The sequence below is a fragment of the Hypanus sabinus genome, chromosome 23, assembly GCF_030144855.1.
Source record: "Hypanus sabinus isolate sHypSab1 chromosome 23, sHypSab1.hap1, whole genome shotgun sequence".
NCBI classification, from domain to species: Eukaryota; Metazoa; Chordata; class Chondrichthyes; order Myliobatiformes; family Dasyatidae; genus Hypanus; species Hypanus sabinus.
This window is the reverse complement of record NC_082728.1, coordinates 35,142,145-35,163,982: the sequence shown is the minus strand read 5'-3', so window position 1 is coordinate 35,163,982 and position 21,838 is coordinate 35,142,145. Positions and strand designations below refer to the sequence as shown.

The window sequence follows — 21,838 nt, the reverse complement described above, 5'->3', positions numbered from 1 at the left end:
CATTTATGTCATCTCCAAGCCTGAATGCTTGAAACTGCAGTGATCAAAACAGCTGAATTGTCTTACTGCTTTTTCCTTGTCAAATATCAGTGACAAAAGTCACTGCATTTTGAATACAAACATATGCAATTGACACTATTTAAAACTGTTCGCTCTAAGCACAGTGCAGTGTCTAATGGTCACACAAGTAAATGCGACTGATGCTAATTAGAAACTGTTCTGCAACAGTCTCCTGTCTCAAGTAAGCTGAATCATTAAGGACCCTCACAATTCAGGCGATGCCAAATTAACGAAGGAAATCCCAGCTGCTTTCTCGATTAGCTTCATTATTCTCCACAAAACACAGGGCAGCTCAGGTTTCTAAGGCAGAGCAGATGGGTACGCTTTGTGATTAACTCATTGTGGCACACAAACATAGTAGTTCTTTCTCAATTCTGCTCATCCGAATTCGAACATCTATCAGCCAAGTATCATCCGTTTTATCTGCCGAGGGAGTTTATCGCCATTATCCTGGTGATGGTATATTCCACTTCAGGTCAAAGTTAGGCAGGCATTGGAGAAGTTGAGCAAGTTATCAGCAGGCACAAAAATGTGCACAGCGATGCGTTCACTATCATTGCAGGAGGTTTCAACTCGGCCAGCTTGAAGCAGTTTCTGAACAACTACGGCTAACATATCACCTGTCGAACTGGAAGAACCAAAACACTTGACTACTGTAATTTCCACCATCAAGAACGCTTACTCTGCCATCGCATGGCCACACTTTGGAAAGTCCGATCACGTGGTTGTACAGTACAGTGCAAAAGTCTTAGGCACATATATATATATATATAAATATATATATAAATATATATATATATATATATATATAAATAAAGGGTGCCAAAGACTCTCGCACAGTACGGTAGTAATTTTACGTCTTGCTGGCACAAAACAAAAAAAGAATTCATGACCTGTGTGAGTGATGATACACCTGATTCTGATATGGATCTCTGTTGTGGACTGAGAGTGTGGACAGGAAGAAGGGAGTCATTGGGGAAAGTGGAAGGGAGGTGGGGGAAGGGAGTGGGAAGCAGCAGAGAGACATTCTGTAATGATCAATAAAACAATTGTTTGGAATCAAGTAACTTTCCCTAGTGTCTCAGGTCTGGGTGTGTCTGCACCTGCCCAACCCCCTCCCCTGCTCCTGGTGCACTTCTCTGCCACCTACCCCACACCCCTCCTGCAGCATTCCACCCCCGCCATTACCATCATCCTTTACTCCAGCCAGATTTACAAACTCACTATCCGGTCCATGTTAACAAAAATAGGACACAGCAGAAGTATTTTGCACAGTACTGTATTCCTGCACCCAGCATACAGGCAGAGACTAAAGACCGCAGCACCAGTGGTGAGGACCAAGGAGGTAAGGTCAAGGGAGCCACCAGAGCGATAACAGGCGCTTTGAATCAGTGGACTGGACAATATTCAGGGATTCATCTTCCAGTTTGAATAAATACGCCGTGGTTGTCACTGACTTCATCAAGACCCGTGTGGATGAGTGTGTGCCTTTGAAAACATACTGGATCATACCCACACCAAAAGCCATGGATGAACCACGAGATTCATCTGGTTCAAATCCCAGCTTCAAATCAAATTTGGAGATTCAAATCATGGTCTGCTGTGGGCTAGCTCTGTGGCATTTAAGACCAGTGATCCAGAGCTATGCAAGAAGTCCTGGTACGACCTATGGAAGGCTATTTTAAGGGTGAGAAAACAATTCTGATTGAGGTTAGAGATGGAATTGTATGCATGCCAGCTCTGGCAGGGTTTGCAGCCATTACTTCCTACAAGGTGAAACCTAACATTATAAATAGCTATGATGCTTCAGTCCCAGATGAGCTCAACTTCCATGAAATTTGTTTTGTAGCAGCTGTACATTGCAATGCGTAATAAATACTATAAAATACATAAAAAAATACATATACATATAAAAATAAATAACTAGCATAAAAAGAGGAAGAAATAGTGAGGTAGCATTTATGGATTCATTGACCATTCAGAAATCTGTTGGCAGAGGGGAAGAAGCTGTGCCTGAAACATTGAGTTATGTCTTCAGGCTCTGCCTTTTTGAGGCATTACTTTTTGAAAGTGGCCTAGACGATGAGAAAGCTGGTGCCCATGATGGAGCTATGTATGTTTACAACTTACTGCAATTTAGTCCAACCCTGTAGAGTGTCCCTGCCATACCAGACAGAGATGGAACCAGTTAGAATACTCTCCACAGTACATCAGTAGAAATTTGAGCATCCTTGATGACATACCAAGTTCCCCCTAACTTCTACTGGAATACAACACTGTTGTACCTTCTTTGGAAATGCATCAATATGATGCACCTAGGATAAATCTTCAGAGATGTTGACACACAGGAGCTTGAAACTCTTTTCACTTCTGACCTCTCGATGAGAAGTGGTGCGTTCCCTTGACCTCCCCTTTCTGAAGTCCACAATCTATACTTTTGTCTTACTGACATTGACAAGGTTGTTACCACTCAACCAGCTATCTATCTCGCTCCTATATGCCTCTTTGTCATCATCTGAAGTTCTGCCAGCAATAATTGTGCCATCGGCCAATTTATAGATAGTGTTTGAGCTGTGCCTAGATACACAATTGTGGGTGTAGAGAGAGTAGAGCACTGAGCCAAGTACACATCCTTGAGAGACACCAGTGCCAATTGGCAGCAAGGAGGAGATATTATTTCTGATCAACACTGTGCTCTTCCAATGAGGAAATCAAAGATCCAGTTGCAAAGGGAGGTATAGCGGCTCAGGTTTTATTGTTTGACGATGAGAAATGAGGGCATGATTTTGTTGAATGCCAAGTTGTAATCAATGCACATCAGCCTGATGTAGGATTGTCCAGATGATCTGAGACTTAGTGGAAAGCCAGTGAGATTGCATCCGCTGGAGACCTCTTATAGCAGTAGGCAAATTGCAGTGGGTCCAGGTGCTTACTTAGGTAGGAGGTGATTCTTTCCATGACCAACCTTGCAAAGCACTTCGTTACCGAAGTTGATCCACTGGGTGATAGTCATCGAGGCAGCTCACCCTACTCTTCTTGGGCACCGGTATGATTGCTGCCCTTTCAAAGCAGGTGGGAACGTCCAACTGCAGCACTGAGAGATTGAAGGGGTCCTTGAACAGACTTGCCAGTTGTTTGCCAGGTGGAGCCCTACCAAGTACATCATCAGGGCCTGGCGCCTTGTGAGAGTTCGCCCTCTTGAAAGATGTTCTGACGTCGGCCTGCTATTCACAGATCACAGGGTCAGCAGATCCAGAAGGTGTAGTTTTATTTTTTAAGGGTGGTGTGTATATAGAACAAGCAGCTAGAGAAAGTAGCTGAGGCAGGTACAATAGCAATTTCTGAAAAAAGAAAATTAGTATATGGGCCAAGTACAGGCAAATGGGACTAATTTGGATAGGCATTTTGGTTGGCATGGATCAGTTGGATAGAAGGCCCAGATTGGTGTGGTCTTTCATTGATTCTATTATGGTTATTATTCTATTATGGACTAAGTATGCACATAAGTAAATTAATTTCAGGGTTGTATATGATGACATCTATGTACTTTGATTAAAAATATTTACTTTGAACTTTGAACTGTTTTCTGGGCTGCATGACTCTAAAAACTTCAAATATATGCATGTTTCCTGAGAATTTTTGAATGGTGACATTCCCTTAATGTAACTAAGGGTTCACTATCAATATCTTTGTAAATGGACAATGAACGCAGTTAATTAGTTTATTTATCACTCACTTCAACATAAACTAACTCCGTGAAATCTTGACTGCACTCTTCCCCTTTTAAACTGTTGGGTTGCTCATGACTACTTGTAGCATGTATACATGTATCTATTTCCTGGTATGAACCACAAAATGTTTTTTTATTCCATGTAATTTGAATCTGGAGTTAAATATTAGTTTTCCATTCCCAATTGTTCAGTTACTGTCAAACAAAATTCACTTCCAGTATTGAGATACAAGGCTCAACAATCTTAATTTGAAACTTTTCCTTTCCCCAAAAATACAAGTACAATTTTAGACTGGTGTTCCCAAACTACCAGTAACCAACAATTCTACTAATCCCTCTACATCCTGCCAACAGCTGTAGATCATGAAAAGAGACATTAGCTCTCAAAGAGGCTGATAGTGAACAGGGCAAACAAACCTGTCGAGGAACAAACAAAGAAGTTTGGTTGCCCTAGCTACAACCACTGTTGATTCCAGGTCTCTGAAAGTAATATAAAACTATGAGATTCTGAAGGTGCTGGAAATCCAGAGCAACACGGACAAAAACCCGGAAGAACTCAGCAGGTCAGGCCTGCTGCATTCCGCCAGCATTTTGTGTGTGTTGCTTTGAAAGTAATGCCCGTATGCCATATTGCTCTCATGAATAGAAAGGTTACAGTATCTTCAAATTAATAAGGTAAGAGTAGAATGTTGCCAACCTCAGCTCACGATGGCCATTTGCGAAAGAGGCAAATCTTGAAATAAGTATGACTTGGGCATTGTGCTGATAGGTGAACGTAGTGAGCCACAAAAGCACCTCCATTCATCCTCAAATGGCGACCTTGGTAGTTGCTCTAAAAGTATTTTAGTTTATTGCCTTTTAAAACTGAATAACAGCCCCCTCAGAATATAGGTTTTGCACCTGGCAATGTGTGTAAGTATCCCAGGTTTGACTCTTTGTACCCTTGGAATATATCAGGAGGTTTAATCCATGGTGTGCATGGACCCCAGGGAGTGAATGTTGGGGATAGCAGGAAGAGGATGTGGTTAATCCCTAAGAGCAGGAGAGAAAAGGATTGTGTCTCATCCCAAGGCCATGATATCAAGTGTTGGGAAGCAAGGTACGTTTAGTCTCTTGGATAACAAGGATCTAGTGTAGGTTGGAAATCTTTTTTGCCTGAGGGCAAGTTGGCTGCTACTAGTCCCATATTCAAATCTCTGTAAATCATTGGAAGGTTACCATCCCAGGTCTTTCTTTTATCATTTCAAATTCTGACTCTTACACTGTTCCACAAGCTCACTAATGCCAGACACCCCCAATAATAACAAACAGGTGAATACAGAATGGTCAGGAACGCAGCTTTACCTCAGTGCATCTTTCTCATTAACTATGTGCCTGTCAAACACAGCCTGAACAACTCACTGCATCACAACCACCAAATTCATCAATTACACAAACGTCACAAAGACAGCATTTCTAACAACTGATTTGCAAGTAATCACCGAGCCAATTTTATGAGAAATAAAATCCTGCCATCACATTTCCATCAGTCCACACTTATTTAGAATATATGTTATAACTGGCCACACAGGAAAATGACCTGACGTAAAACTAGTCATCTGCATAAATTAATATTTCCATGCCACATCTCTTTCTGGTTCTCACCTTATTTGGTGCCACATTAAAAGCACAAAATGAACATTCATTTCCTTTGACCTCTTGGCCCCCAAGAAATTGATTTGATGCTGACCAGGTTGAAGCCCTGATAAATAGAATAACATGCAGTCCCCTCCCCTGACATCAAGCCACATTTTTACTGTGAAGGAAGTACATACAGCAATATTACTAATTTGGTTACCAGTTTATAGAGTTTAACACAACCTGCCAAGATCGGGCCACTTTAATTAACCATCCAAATGAGAATACTACAAATGTCTCACATGGATTACTGATTTGAGCATTAAATGCTGGGACGGCTCATGAAAATGAAAATTGTAGTTGCTGGAAATTGTAGATTAGAACCAAAAAGAATGCTGTAGGCACTTAGCAGGTCAACTGCATCTGTATCAAATGTTAATATTTCAGACCCAAAACCCTTTGTCAGTTCTAGCAAAGCATCCCAAACTGAAATATTAACTTGGTTTCTCTTTCTACAGGTGCCTGACCCGCCATTTTAGCATTTCCAGTTTTCATTACAACAAGATGATACTCCTCCTTCATTAAGTAACTGTAACTTTAAAAAAAAACTGACGTGAAAGGTTAAATTAAATTCCCGTCACAGTCATACTGCGCAGAAACAGCCCTTTGGCTCATCTGGTTCATGGCAACAAATAGTTCTGTCTAAATTGGTCCCATTTCTCCATATCTCTCCAAACCTTTCCTAATTGTCCATGCTTTTTTTAATGCTGTTAATATACCTGCCACAACCACGTCCTTTGGTAGCTCACTCCATAAACAGATCATCCTCAAGGTGAAAAAGGTGCCCCTCAGATTCCTATTAAATCTCTCACCTCTCATCTTAAACTTAAGCCTTGGGGTAAAGACTGAGAATACTAACATTATCTATGACTCTCATAATTTTGTGCACTTCTATGAGATCACCTTCATTCTCCTGAGCACAGTATTCCTAATGTAGCCTTACCAGTGTCCATAACCCCCCAACTTTTTTTTTTACTCAGCACCCTGATGGATGAAGATCAGTGTGTCAAAAGCCTTATTCATCACCCTGTCTACCTGTTAGTACACTTTCAGAGAACCACATACTTGTTCTCCTAGTACAGTCAAGAGTACTGGTATCCTGTTTTACAACACTTCCCAGAACCCTGTGAACACCACACACTCACGTTTTCCAAAAACAAATCACCTTGCACTTAATCAAATTAAACTCCATTCTCAGGCTATTTACCCAGCTGATTAAGGTCCCTCTGTAAATGCTGATAATCATTTTCACTGTCTACAACATGCTTATTTTAGTGTCATCCGCAAATTTACTAATCATATCTTGAACATTCCCATCCTAATCATTGGCATTTAAATTGCCTGGTACCTTTTCTCCCTGTATTTTTTTAATCATTTCTCTTCCACTATCCCATAGTTCATCCTTTACCTACCTCTTCTAAAATGCCTCTCGGTATTCCTTCTTGTGCTTGCCTGTTTACATTTGTTAAGAAGCTCTTTCCTCAATGGCCAAAGGTCTGATGCTCTAGTCCACTGGTCTAAATTCACACTCATATGCCAAAACTTCTGATGCATTTCCACCAATGAGTCAGAAGGTCAAGGGATTAGTCATCACTCCAGATGTATCAGTATAAAATCTAGGCTTTCATTTGAACCCTCTACTAAGGAAGTACAAATTTATCAGTGATACCACATTTCAGAGAAGCTTATGTGACCACATCTTCAATTTCAACTCAATGTATGCAATCCCAATGCACCATTAAAAGCAAAATATAGATTGTGATTATTCCCAGTGTCCTGGCCAAACTCATACCCTTCAACCAAACAGATTTCCAAGTTATATATTGTATTTTTGTTTGTGTTTACTGTTTGAAAATTGGTTATTATTACTTCCATTGCACAGTTAATTCAGAAGTAGTTACTTGTGAAATGTGTTGGAACAGCTGAATGACTTTCTTTTTGTTTAAAGCTCTTTTTACAAATATGCCCATTGCCAGCAAAATCTGTATTTATCATTTATCCTCAGTTTCCTTGTAATTGATTCTGTCAGTGGAGTAACTCACTTCTGTACAACCGTACACTGTTCTAAAGCAGGTCACAGTGCCTCAGTAAAAGTTTCCTCCTCCACCATTCTTTCAACATGTGGTTAGCTGTGCAATCTTCCTCCGCTTGCCTGGTTTATAATGTAGCACTCGAGCTTTACATTGCACACTTCTTAAACCTTTGAGTTGAACTATACTAGAATTCTTTTTCAGACTTTCAAACCATGCTGTAACCAGTATAACTCTTACTCATTGAAGTCTCTCAAACCAATGTAGAGATCTCACTGTGGCACTTCAATGGATACTTATAAGTCTGCTTTTTGATTTAGGAATGAAATCTGAGCTCAATTATTGAAACATAACAAATGAACCCCAAAAGAATAGAATTATAGAGTCACAAAGTGCAGAAACAAGTCCTAAGCTAATCTATTTTTCTCTCCCAACATTTTCATCAGAACACCTCTAGATTGTACTATTTACTGGGATCGATTTACAGCATCCAATTAACCTTCCTACTCACAGGCCTTGGGAATGTGGGAAAAAACCAGAACGCCAACATGGAGGAGGGAGAATGTGTAAACTCCACACAAAGTCAGGCTTGATCCTCGATTACTGAGGCAGTGAGGCAGCAGCTCTTCTTGCCACAATGGTGTGACAATATTTGTAATGCAGGATGTTGTGAGACTTAGAGGGGAACTGCTGGTGATAGTGTCCCCATACATTTGCTGATTTTGCCTATCCAGCAAATTATACTGAGGTTATTTCATTTTCTCTTTTCTATGATATTAGAACATGAGGCCATTCTGCCCATTGAGACAATTCCAGACACTTCCATCTACCCCATGCAGCCACTTATTTCCCAGTAGCCTGCCCCCATCTAATATGGCTGTTAACTCCCCTCCCCCAATTTCTCCCTGTAGTCCTGCCATTTGCACTAGGATCAATTTGCAATAATCAATTAAATTACTGACCAATACCTCTGAGGTATTGAAGGACAGCGGAAAACCCAGGCGAAACACTGGAAGAACACAGATAAAACCATAGGTCAGAAATCAATCTGGATCACTGAAACTGAGATGGCTGCACCATGTGAGACAAATGACACAATTAGGAAGTTAACATTGCCTTACTCAAAGGTCAAACAACTGTTTTGAAAACACATGTTGTTTATGGTTTTAACGGTCTTCTGAAGGACATCTATCAACAAATTGTAACTTAACCTTCACTTTTGAGATTATTTTCTGGTGTTATTTTTGTTTCCTACTGGCAGATAAATTTGACCATAAGACAATAAGACATAGGAGCAGAATTAGGCTATCTGGCCTATTGAGTCTTCTCCACCATTTCATCATGGTAGATACGATTTTTCTCTCAGCCCAATCTCCTGCCTTCTCCCCATATCCCTTCCTGCCCTGGCCAATCAAGAATTTATCAACCTCTGCTTTAAATATACATTCAGACTTGGCCTCCACAGCTGCCCATGGCAACGAATTCCATAGGTTTACCACTCTCCGGCTAAAATTGATTATTTCTTTATGGTCGGATTAAAATTCATAACCTTTAAAATACAAATTCAGTTCCAGTCCTACTAAATTGCAATAGCATTCTTCCCATGCATTGGTTATATTTCCTCTTGCCATCTTTTCCAAATCTTTTTTTCCTTTCGCTTTTGCCCAAGCACACCTATGCTAAAAAGTATTTGGTCTAAAATTTAAGTCCCAATGTCTCACATTTGCTTTTTTTCCCCATTGACCATCTTCCCAATTTATTGCCTACCTTTCAACTTTGTTTCTTATTGCTGTCTCTGTCTGTGTCCAAAAATAATTCCAGCTTCTTCTTGTTTCTTCTTTCATTTACGAACAATTTGGACAGACACATGAACAGGTCGGGAAGTAAGGGATTTTCACCATATGCAGGCAGTTTGACAAACTTCTATAGATGCACAGTAGAGGCTATCCTGACTGGTTTCGTCATGGCCTGGTGTGGAAACGCTTGTGTCCAAGAATGGAAAATCCTCCAAAAAAATGGCGGATATAGCTCAGTTCCACACAGGAAAAGCCTTCCAAACTATTGAGCACATCTACAAGGAGAGCTGCCACAAGGGAGCAGGATCCATCATCAAGGGCTCCCACCATCATGGCCATGCTCTCTTCTTGCTGCTACCATGGAGGAGGTGGTACAGGAACCACATCACCGGATTCCAGAACAGTTATTACCCTTCATCCATCAGGCTACTGAACCAGAGTGGGCAACTTCAATCACCACAACACTGAAGACAATCTATGACTCAATTTCAAGGACTCCACAAGTCATGTTCTCAGTATTGTTTATTTACATATTTATCATTATTATATCATTGCAACAGTAACCTTGAGCTGCTTTTGTTCTCAAACTGTCAGGCCTGGGCTAGTTTAAAAAATGAAAAGCTTTGTCCCCATCCAACAAGTCTAATAAATGGAAATATCATCAGTACCGTTCCCAATTCAGTCAAAGTCAAAAACTTGGGAATGGACAGGAAACTGAGAGGAATGAAACACATTTTAAATGCTGCACCCAACCAAGGAGTCATAAAGGGTTAATTTCTCCCACCTCTGCCTGTAAGGAGTTTGCATGTTCTCCTCATGATCATGTGGGTTTCCTCCCACATTACAAAGATGTACAGGCTACAATGGCTTAATTGGTTACATGGGTGTAATTGGGCAATGCAGGCCCATTGGACCAGGAGGGCCTGTTACTGTGCTGTTTATCTAATTAATTAATTAAATTGAAAGATGAAAACAGCATGCTTTTTATACCTTTGGGGATGTTGGAAAATTTCATCTGCCCTATGATACACAACTACCTAGCAAATGTGTGAAATCTGGTTTACCAGTTCACCTTCGAAAATGGAACAAAGAAAACAAGGTACCACTTAGGAAGAGAAAGCCAATAGTTAGAAAAAGGAAACAAATAATTGTATTGCAGATAATTGCATGAGAAGGAGAAGAAATAAGAATTGTAGGACTACTTTTAATATATCTGCTGTATTGCCCAAACTGTTCGAGATGGCAATTCAAAATTAAGTGTAATCATTAGATGATGCTGCTTGGAGTAGGTCACATGGCCCCTTCAGCCCTGTCCACTTCTCAATAAGGTCATGACTGATCCAATACTGTCTTCAATCTGATCTTCCTGTTTTGTCACCTTTGGCCTTCAATCTCATATAGCTCAAAATGTTTCCACCTCAACCTTATTCAATGCTTCAGCCTCTACAGCCCCCTAGGGTAGAAAATTCCAAAGAAATTTTTAAGAAAGAAAAAAATGCTCATTACTTCCACCTAATATGGATCATCTCCTATTTGGAAATTATGCTTGTTAATACTCGATTATCCTGCAGTCTCTCAACATCCATCCTGCCATGTCCCCTGTGAACTTTACATATTTCAGTAAGATCTCCTCTCATTTTTCTAAATTACAGGCCAAATCTGTTCAGTCTTTCCTGATAAGTCAATACCTTCGCCATGGGACTCAACCTGGAATATCTTCTATAAATAGGCTCCAAAGTCAGAACATACCTCCTTAAATATGATAACTCATAAACATACTGCAGTCCCAGTGAAATGTGAACTCACAACCTCAAATATATATGATCGGCCCTCTAATCCCTGCGTCACAGAACTACCTTCTAAGTCCGCATACCCACATTCAAATCTTCTCAGCACACACAATTAGAATATAGAACATAAGAGATAGAACACTACTGCACAGAAGCAGACCCTTCAGCCCACAATATTGTACTGAACCAAATAAACTGGTAAACAATGGCCAACAAACAAATCCCTTATGCCTACACAATTTTCCTCACATTCATGCGCTTGTCTAAATATCTCTTAAGAGTCTCTAATGTATCTGGCTCTACCTCCACCCCAGGCAGTGCATTCCAGGCACCCACCACTCAGTGTAAAAAAGCTTGCCTCGCACATTTCCTTTGAAATCAACCCTCTCATCTTAAATGCATGCCCTCTGTTATTAAACACGTCAACCCTGTCTGCTCTGCTTATGCCCCTCATAATCTTACAATACTATCAGATCTTCCATCAGCCTCCACCACTCCAAAACTACCCAAGTTTGTCTCTTGTATAGCACATAATCTCGCATCCAGGCAGCATCCAGGTAAACCTCCTCTGCACCCTCTCCAAAACCTCGATTTCTTTCCTAAAATGGGGTGACCAGAACTGTATTCAATACCCCAGATGTTGTCCAATAACTAGAGTTTTATAAAATTGTAACATATCTTCCTGATTTTTGAACTCAGTGCCTCGACTAATAAAATCAAACAGGTCATATGCCCTGTTAATCACCCTCTCAACCTGGAGCTATGAACTTGGACCCCAAGATCCCTCTATTCATCGACACTGTTAAAGGTCTTGCCGTTATCAGTGTACTATCTCTTTACATTTAACCCGGTAAGGTGCATCACTTTACATTTGGCCACGGTAGACTCCATCTTTCATTTCTCTACCCATATCTGCAAATGATTTACATCCCATTATATATTTTTGCCAGTCATCTGCGCTATCCATAACACCACCAATCTTCATACCTTTGGAAATCTTACTAAACAAACCATCTACATTTTCATCCAGGTCATCAATATACATCACTAACAGCAAAGGTCCCAGCACAGATTACTGAGGAACACTGCTAATCACGGAATGAATCCCTTTGACCACCACTCAGTCTTCTATGGACAAGCCTGGTGTGAATCTCAATGGCCAATTCACCATTGATCCAATGCATCTTAATCTTCTGCATGAGCATTCCATGAGGGACCTTGTCAAATGCTTTACGAAAATTCATGTAGACAGCATCCAAGGCTCTACCCTCATCAAGCACCTTCATCAGCTCATCAAAAAAACTCAGTCAAATTAGTAAGACACGACATGCCCTGTACAAAGCGATTCTGGCTCTCCCTAATTAGGCCATGGCTTTCCAAATGCTCATAAATCCTATCGCTAAGAATTCTTTCCAGTAACTTACCTACCACTGACGTGATTCTCACTTGTCTATGGTTTCCAGGATTTTCCTTGGTCCCCTTCTTGAACATTAGATATTTGCCAGTCCTCCAGGACCTCAAATGTGGCTGGAGAAGCCACAAAGATATTGGTCAAGACCCCAGCAATCTCTTCTCTTGCCTCCTTCTATAACCTAGGGTACATTCCATCAGGCCCTGGGGACTTATCCGCATTAATCCTCTAAAAGACAAAACCCTACATTCTCTTTTACCCCAACATGTCCTAGCATATCAGTATGCTCGGCACTGCTCTCCCTATCCTCCACGTCCTTCCCCTTGGTAAATACTGATGGAAAGTACACTTTAAGGACTTCACTAACATCCCTCATTACCCCCTTGCTCTTGATGTATATATATAGAATGCCTTGGTATTCTCTTTAATCCAACTTGCCAAAGAATTTTCATTGTACCTCCTGGTTTGCCAAATATCCTTGAGTTCCTGTTCTGGCTTCTTTATAATCCTCAAGTTATCTATTTGATTCTAGCTTCTTAACGTACTTTTCCTTTTTCATTGTGACTAACTTCATCACCTATCACCACACTCAAGGTTCTTTTACCCTTGCATCCTTGTCCTTCCATCTGATTGGAACTTGCCTGTCCTATACGCAGTGCAGTAGATTAAAGGCTACATGTCGGATGTGAACACGCCCAAAAACAATTGTTTCCAAAAAACTCTCTCGTTCCTTCCAAATGCTCTCATAATTTATTCTTCTCCAATTTAATACACTTCCACAAGGTCTATACTTATCCTTACAACAGCTATCTTAAAACTTAAGGAGATGTGGTCACTGTTCCCTAACTGCTCACCCACTCAAAGGTTGATCACTTGGCCAGGCTCATTAGCCAACACCAGGCCTAGTACAGCTCCTCTTAAACTATGCACATATTGATTTAAGAATCCCTCCTGGATGCACCTTATAAATTCTGCCCCATCTAAACCTCTTGCACTGAGAAGGCCCCAGTTTAACTACGTCCAGCTTTGTTGTTTCTGCAACAGTGAGCCACTGAATTTTCCCCTGATGTTGGTAGCTTACTCTGTGGTGTGTGTTCACAGTCCTAACAGGCTTTTGTATCTTTGCCCAGTGGGAATTCTTTAGGTATAAAGCTACCAGTGAGCATTGCCATCAGCCACACTTCACCACAGCCTGGGTATATAACCCAAGCCCAATTTAACCCGCTTATATACTCCAAGGCAACATGAGTAAATCTGCAGATGCTGGAAATAAATAAAAACACAAAGTGCTGGCAGAAATCAGCAGGACAGACAGCACCTATGGGAGGAGATAGTGACGACGTTTCGGGTCGAAACCCTTCATCAGGAGTGAAGTCTTCAGTTCAGGACAGGTCAGATATAAGGAATATTATAGGATCTCAGGCTTGCATTAGGTTTGTTTCATTTATTGTCAGATCAGATTTGAGTTTATATCTGAGCATACCCCCCCAGACTTCACTTCATTTAACAACAGGCTGACTGATTGCATTTCACCATATCTACAAGTGCTGAGGAACTGAATGCAAAACAGTGCACCTTGTTTAATTCCACAACATGCCATACAACACAATGCATTTACCTGCTAAATCCTTTGTGAAACCAACTAAACTGAATATTAACATAATATTCTTAACTGTGGTACCCTCGCTGTATATTCGCTCATTCTTATTGGAAAATTTCACAATCCGAATCTGTTATACAGACATATTATTTAAACTTAATTCAAAGTGCAGGAAGTCAGGTATCTTAGCAAGATCATGACAACTTATTAAAAAATGTACAAAAAATAGAAGCTGGAAACCTAAATAAAAACCAGAATATTTAGGAAACCCTTAGCAATCAAACACCATCTGTAGACAGCGAAAAAGTGTTAACATTTCAGGTTAATGTCTCTGAACAAAACTGGGAAAATATAAAATTCTGGGTTTCTTAGAAATCCAAGTTATCTCAATTGTATTAATAAGTTATCTGAAGTAAAGGCATAAAATCTAAGAGTGTATCCCCCCCAAATAAAAACTGTATTAAAGCAAGGTTTCTGTATATGCACCATAGCATTTTATAGAGCTGATATTAAGATAGAGACAGAGCAACAGAGAGAGAAAAAACAAAATTAATGCTTCAGATCAATGGTATTTGACCAGAACTCATTGAGCTGAAACATTAACTCACTTTCTCGTTTCACAGATGCTACCCACAAGTATTTCAAACATTTACTTTTCATTTTAGATTCTGAAGTTTTTTGATATCTATATTTCATGCCTTCACTGGGAATCTCAGCACATCATAATCATAAAGCATCGTTTTATTGTTAAGTCTTATATCGACCCAATCAGTCAATCTGCTACATACAGTGGCATGCAAAAGTTTGGACACCCCAGTCAAAATTTCTGCTACTGTGAATAGTTAAGTGAGTAGAAGATGGACTGATCTCCAAAAGTCATGAAGTTAAAGATGAAACATTCTTTTCAACATTTTAAGCAAGATTAATGTATTATTTTTGTTTTGTACAATTTTAGAGTGGAAAAAAAAGGAAAGGAGAACCATGCAAAAAGTTTGAGCACTCCAAGAGATTTGAGCTCTCAGATAACTTTTACCAAGGTCTCAGACATTAATTAGCTTGTTAGGGCTATGGCTTGTTCATAGTCATCGTTAGGAAAGGCCAGGTGATGCAAATTTCAAAGTTTTATAAATACCCTGACTCCTCAAACCATGTCCCAACAATCAGTAACCATGGGCTCCTCTAAGCAGCTGCCTAGCACTCTGAAAATTAAAATAAATTATGCCCACAAAGCAGGAGAAGGATATAAGAAGATAGCAAAGCGTTTTCCGGTAGCCGTTTCCTCCGTTCATAATGTAATTAAGAAATGGCAGTTAACAGGAACAGTGGAGGTCAAGTTGAGGTCTGGAAGACCAAGAAAACTTTCGGAAAGAATTGCTCACAGGATTGCTAGAAAGGCAAATCAAAATCCCCGTTTGACTGCAAAAGACCTTCAGGAAGATTTAGCAGACTCTGGAGTGGTGGTGCACAGTTCTACTGTGCAGAAATACCTGCATAAATATGACCTTCATGGAAGAGTCATCAGAAGAAAACCTTTCCTGCATCCTCATCACAAAATTCAGCATCAGAAGTTTGCAAAGGAACATCTAAATAAGCCTGATGCATTTTGGAAACAAGTCCTGTGGACTGATGAAGTTAAAATAGAACTTTTTGGCCGCAATGAGCAAAGGTATGTTTGGAGAAAAAGGGTGCAGAATTTCATGAAAAGAACACCTCTCCAACTGTTAAACACAGGGGTGGATCAATCATGCTTTGGGCTTGTGTTGCAGTCAGTGGCACAGGGAACATTTCACTGGTAGAGGGAAGAATGAATTCTGTTAAATACCAGCGAATTCTGGAAGCAAACATCACACCGTGTGTAAAAAAAAGCTGTAGATGGAGAGGATGGCTTCTACAGCAGGATAATGATCCTAAACACACCTCAAAATCCATAATGGATTACCTCAAGAGGTGCAAGCTGAAGGTTTTGCCATGACCCTTATAGACCACTGACCTAAACATCGAAAATCTGTGGATAGACCTCAAAAGAGCAGTGCATTCAAGATGACCCAAGAATCTCACAGAACTAGAAGCCTTTTGCAAGGAAGAATGGATGAAAATCTCCCAAATAAAAATTGTAAGCTGGCTACAGAAAGCATTTGCAAGCTGTAATATTTGCCAAAATGGGTGTTACTAAGTACTGACCATGCAGGGTGCCCGAACTTTTGTTTCGGGCCCTTTTCCTTTTTTGTTATTTTGAAACTGTAAAAGATGGAAATAAAAAAGTAATCTTACTTAAAAGTATTAAAGAAAGGTGTCATCTTTAACGTTATGCCTTTTGGAAATTAGGTAATCTTTTACTCACTTAGCTATTCATAATAGCAGAAATTTTGAACGGGGTTTCCAAACTTTTGCATGCTACTGTATTTCTGTTGACATAAAGGATTGTTTAAGGAAACTACCCTCTGCATTAGAAGATGAAGATTCCCAGGGCCTGGAATAAAAGGTTTATAACTTCAAAGCCAAAAACCTCTCTTTCAGATAAACTGTAATAACCCCCTGTGCAGAACCAATAAGTGTTGGACCATGTCTTTACCTACTGCTGGTAACCACTCTTGGGGCACAGGACTCGTCAACTTCTGAATAAATAACCACTTGAGGACAGGTTTGTAGATACACTCTCTCTGGCATACACACTCATCTACCCTACACCCTACCCTCTTCACATATCAGAAGTAGAATTCCTAATCAAAATTTCTTCTTCACCCAAGCGTGCTACCAACAACAGTCGCATTTGACATCAATATAATTTAACCCTGAATCGGAAAGCAACTCTCAGACCTTTTTTGAGTGCATAAACCAGTTGCTTATTATGTCGGCAGTCTGACGTATTGTGTGTAATGTTATGATCACAAAGGTGTCGCTTTACCATAAACTAACTTTTAAAGCATTCAACATTTCCCCATGGAAACGCCAGTTTGCCGTCGTTACCAGATGTAAATTAATCAAAAAACACGGGCTGGGTACAAATAAGGAAACATCTTCACAGTAAATTCGGGCATATTGGGTAAAGCCAGTTGAAAATACCTGTCTAATCTACGTGCAAAACTGTTCAAACACGGTTTTAACACAGGCTGTGGTGATATTTTCAGTTGCTCGTAACCTTTCCTCCGCAGTGGGAGAACCGAATGTGATAATGACGCCGGTTTAACAGTCAAACGGCACATTCAGAAATCTGGGCGGTTGCTTATCATGACAGAATCTATTTATTACACTTTACTCGTTTTCTGCAAAAAAAAAATCAGCTGCCAACAGGCAAACCAGGGACCGTGCTTCTTAACAGCAACAATAACAGCCAAAACATCGCATGGCTTCACTTTGCACTTGTTCTCACTGTTTTTCTATTACTTAAACATCTTTCTCAAGACAATCCTACCAGTGACCTCGACTTGGGCCGTATCGTAAAGCGATTTAAAATAAAGATTTCACAGCAAAAGGGCGAATCAATAGTTTCACATCAAAACATAGATCGAATAACTCACTGGATAAATATATCAATAGCCTGCAATTGTCCTTGATTCCCAGTTCCAGCTGTGAATGTGACACTTAATGAAGCCGACTCCACACTTAATCAACACTGGGTCGAAAGCCCGAAGACACATCGCAAGTTACTATGAGCGAGGTCGGACAACAAGCCAAGCTCACTGGTGTAAGAGAATGGCAGAGAATCCATCTGCAGCTTCTCATTGGTCGAACTCATTACAGGAAGTAAATTTAGACATCTTGCAGAATGAAAGTTGGTCGATATTTTTGTCACTTTCCTGTGCATGCTTTTCAAATCAGAGACCACGCATGGATTTAAACAAGCAATTCCAGAATCCCTGAGCTCTGAGAGATGTTATGACTCTGGCGGCGTTTCTATGATGCGGGGTTTAATCAGACTGCAGCCCAATCCAAAATTGAAGTTCACCGAACACTCCATCGTTTTTTTTCGTTGGAAACGTCTAAATGTCGTTTTAGAAGTTATAATACAAGGCAGATTTATGCGACATTCATCGAAACATGTCTATTAAGTCAACTTTAAACATAAATCTGTGCCAGGTAGAGACAGAAAATTAGAATTGTCTGAAAACACAGGAAGTACAGTAAATGCTGGAAATACGAAGTTAAAAAAATTCTGGAACCATTCAGCAGATGACAACGTCCTGCAAATGAAGCAATTTACGTTTCACATCAAGAAGCCTGGGGTCAGAACTGGGAATGAGATGTAAATGGCTTTCAAATGGCAGAAAACGTCCGTGTCTGGTGACAGGTGCGGAAGGGGAGAGGTGGATAGGAAAGAAAAGGGTTACTGTGCAGATTAGATGTTGATGAAGTTATTAAGAGATAAAGTTGATAATTTTATTCTGTTTCACTCATGGCTGTTTCCTTCTTTTTCTGAAATTATATAAACTATAGTGCTATTGACATGAAACCAACTGGCTCGTTTTCTCTACAGATGTTTGATCCCTCTATTCTTCTACCCCGTAGCAGAAAGCCCCGAGTGCCACCTGCCTCTTCCTTGAATGGATATCTCTCACTAGACAAAACATGCTCTTAAACTGAAAAAACTTCTCCTTTAATTTCACTTCCTTGAATCAAGGTAGCCATGGGAACCCAGATGTGTTACAGCTGTCATAATATGTTATTTGTTATGTGGTGCAAACTTTGTTTCTGTCCCATTCGATATCCTCCAACACATTTTTCCCATACCCTATTGAGTATATCAATTACTTTTCATTTCCTACTACAGGATTCAAAGGTTTCGTCACCTTTGCCTCCCAGACAGGCACATTTGCGCCAGGTGCATCCAGCTGCAGCTCCTTAGGGACCGCGTGTCATACAGTGGGCGATGGGAACGGACCCAAATGCAAGACACAGTCTGAAGTACTAGGGACAGGACTAGGTGTGTCAAGAAAGCAAGGGAAGTGGGGAAGAAATGACTCTGGACCAGACACAGGCCCTGGACTACACTAGGAGACAGGACATGGGCTAGGACTAGAGTAGGAAAGTGGGAACTGGATGAGGAATTTGGAACTGGGAACTATGAACTAGGAACCTGGACAAGGATTCCAAGCCAGAGACTGGACAGGGACCCGGAAGCTGGGTCTTGACTCGGGCTCGGACTCCGGATCCAGGCAAGAACTGGACGTGGCAAGGGAACAGGCTTGGATATGGAGGCAGGATGCAGGACTCCAGGGCTGGACGAGGACATGAAGCTCAGATGGTCTTGATCGAGGGAGAGCAGGAGCGCAGAGCCTAGGACGAGGGAGAGCAGGAGCGCAGAGCCTAGGTCGAGGGAGAGCAGGAGCGCAGAGCCTAGGTCGAGGGAGAGCAGGAGCGCAGAGCCTAGGTCGAGGGAGAGCAGGAGCGCAGAGCCTAGGTCGAGGGAGAGCAGGAGCGCAGAGCCTAGGTCGAGGGAGAGCAGGAGCGCAGAGCCTAGGTCGAGGGAGAGCAGGAGCGCAGAGCCTAGGTCGAGGGAGAGCAGGAGCGCAGAGCCTAGGTCGAGGGAGAGCAGGAGCGCAGAGCCTAGGTCGAGGGAGAGCAGGAGCGCAGAGCCTAGGTCGAGGGAGAGCAGGAGCGCAGAGCCTAGGTCGAGGGAGAGCAGGAGCGCAGAGCCTAGGTCGAGGGAGAGCAGGAGCGCAGAGCCTAGGTCGAGGGAGAGCAGGAGCGCAGAGCCTAGGACGAGGGAGAGCAGGAGCGCAGAGCCTAGGACGAGGGAGAGCAGGAGCGCAGAGCCTAGGACGAGGGAGAGCAGGAGCGCAGAGCCTAGGACGAGGGAGAGCAGGAGCGCAGAGCCTAGGACGAGGGAGAGCAGGAGCGCAGAGCCTAGGTCGAGGGAGAGCAGGAGCGCAGAGCCTAGGTCGAGGGAGAGCAGGAGCGCAGAGCCTAGGTCGAGGGAGAGCAGGAGCGCAGAAGTGGGGAGAGGCGTAGCTGGACATGGACACTAGCCCTGGACAAGACTAGGATCAAGGCCCAGGCTATGACTTAGACTTGGACACAGACTGGAACCTCCTCGGAGCCTAGGACATGGACCGGAACCTCCTCGGAACCCAGGACACGGACCGGAACCTCCTCAGAACCCAGGACACGGACCGGAACCTCCTCAGAACACAGGACACGGACCGGAACCTCCTCAGAACACAGGACACGGACCGGAACCTCCTCAGAACACAGGACACGGACCGGAACCTCCTCAGAACACAGGACACGGACCGGAACCTCCTCAGAACACAGGACACGGACCGGAACCTCCTCAGAACACAGGACACGGACCGGAACCTCCTCAGAACACAGGACACGGACCGGAACCTCCTCAGAACACAGGACACGGACCGGAACCTCCTCAGAACACAGGACACGGACCGGAACCTCCTCAGAACACAGGACACGGACCGGAACCTCCTCAGAACACAGGACACGGACCGGAACCTCCTCAGAACACAGGACACGGACCGGAACCTCCTCAGAACACAGGACACGGACCGGAACCTCCTCAGAACACAGGACACGGACCGGAACCTCCTCAGAACACAGGACACGGACCGGAACCTCCTCAGAACACAGGACACGGACCGGAACCTCCTCAGAACACAGGACACGGACCGGAACCTCCTCAGAACACAGGACACGGACCGGAACCTCCTCAGAACACAGGACACGGACCGGAACCTCCTCAGAACACAGGACACGGACCGGAACCTCCTCAGAACACAGGACACGGACCGGAACCTCCTCAGAACACAGGACACGGACCGGAACCTCCTCAGAACACAGGACACGGACCGGAACCTCCTCAGAACCCAGGACACGGACTGGAACCTCCTCAGAACCCAGGACACGGACTGGAACCTCCTCAGAACCCAGGACTGGAGCACAGGAACACTGAACACAGAGTCAGGGCCCATCCTTGGGGACAGGACATAGGGCTGGGACTTATACACAGACACTAAACACAGGGACTCAAAAAGACAGTTCCAAGCTCAACAATAGATAGTTCCTACTGTTGGCGTGGCAAGGCTCTGGTCTCACTCCAGTGGCTGAACTTGACAGCGATGCCTGCGAGGTTGCTGGCAGGGCTACAGGCCCGGCTTCAGAGGGAAGGAAGGGAACAGTCCAGCCTTAGGATAACAGCAAAGACAGCCTGACTTACCCAATGGAGGCAAGGACAGGAAGGGACAGATCCCACCATAGGGTAACAGCAAGACCAGCCTGACTTACCCAACAGAGGCAAGGACAGGATACCAGCAAGTCAAACCAGCAATCATGCTCAAACCCAGGGCCTCTTATATTCCAGCCCCAATATAAGAATCAGGTGCCTGTGATTAAGCCCAAATGAAACAACGGACAGCCAGAATACCTGGAATCCGGACTTCACATTCCAGATCATGACACCGCGTTAGGGAACTGGAGATGGAGCTCATTGATCTTCGTCAGGTCAGGGGGAGTGAGGAGGTGACAGAGAGGAGCTATAGGCAGGTAGTCACACCGGGGCCTCATGAGACAGATAAGTGGGTAACAGTCAGGAGAGGAAAGGGCAAGAGGCAGATACTAGAGAATACCCCAGTGGCTGTCCCCCTTAACAATAAGTATTCCTGTTTGAGTACTCTTGGGGAGGGAAATGGCCTACTTGGTCATGCCTCTGGCATAGATTCTGACCTGTTGCTCAGAAGGGTTGGGAAAGGAAGAGGATGGCAGCAGTAACAGGGGACTCCATAGTTAGGGGGTC

The 21,838-nt window shown here is 42.6% G+C and overlaps 1 protein-coding gene across 2 annotated transcripts in view; it reads right to left on the bottom strand.

Annotated features, from left to right (window-relative positions):
- The window catches only part of LOC132380119 (phosphoinositide 3-kinase regulatory subunit 6-like), a 104,241-nt gene extending 86,493 nt beyond the window's left edge, over positions 1-17,748 (bottom strand). For both annotated transcript variants that reach the window (XR_009507643.1, XM_059948712.1), the window contains exon 1: positions 17,613-17,748. The gene's annotated coding sequence lies outside the window, so the exon portion shown is untranslated. The remainder of the gene's footprint in view (positions 1-17,612) is intronic.
- Between the last annotated feature and the right edge of the window lie 4,090 nt (positions 17,749-21,838).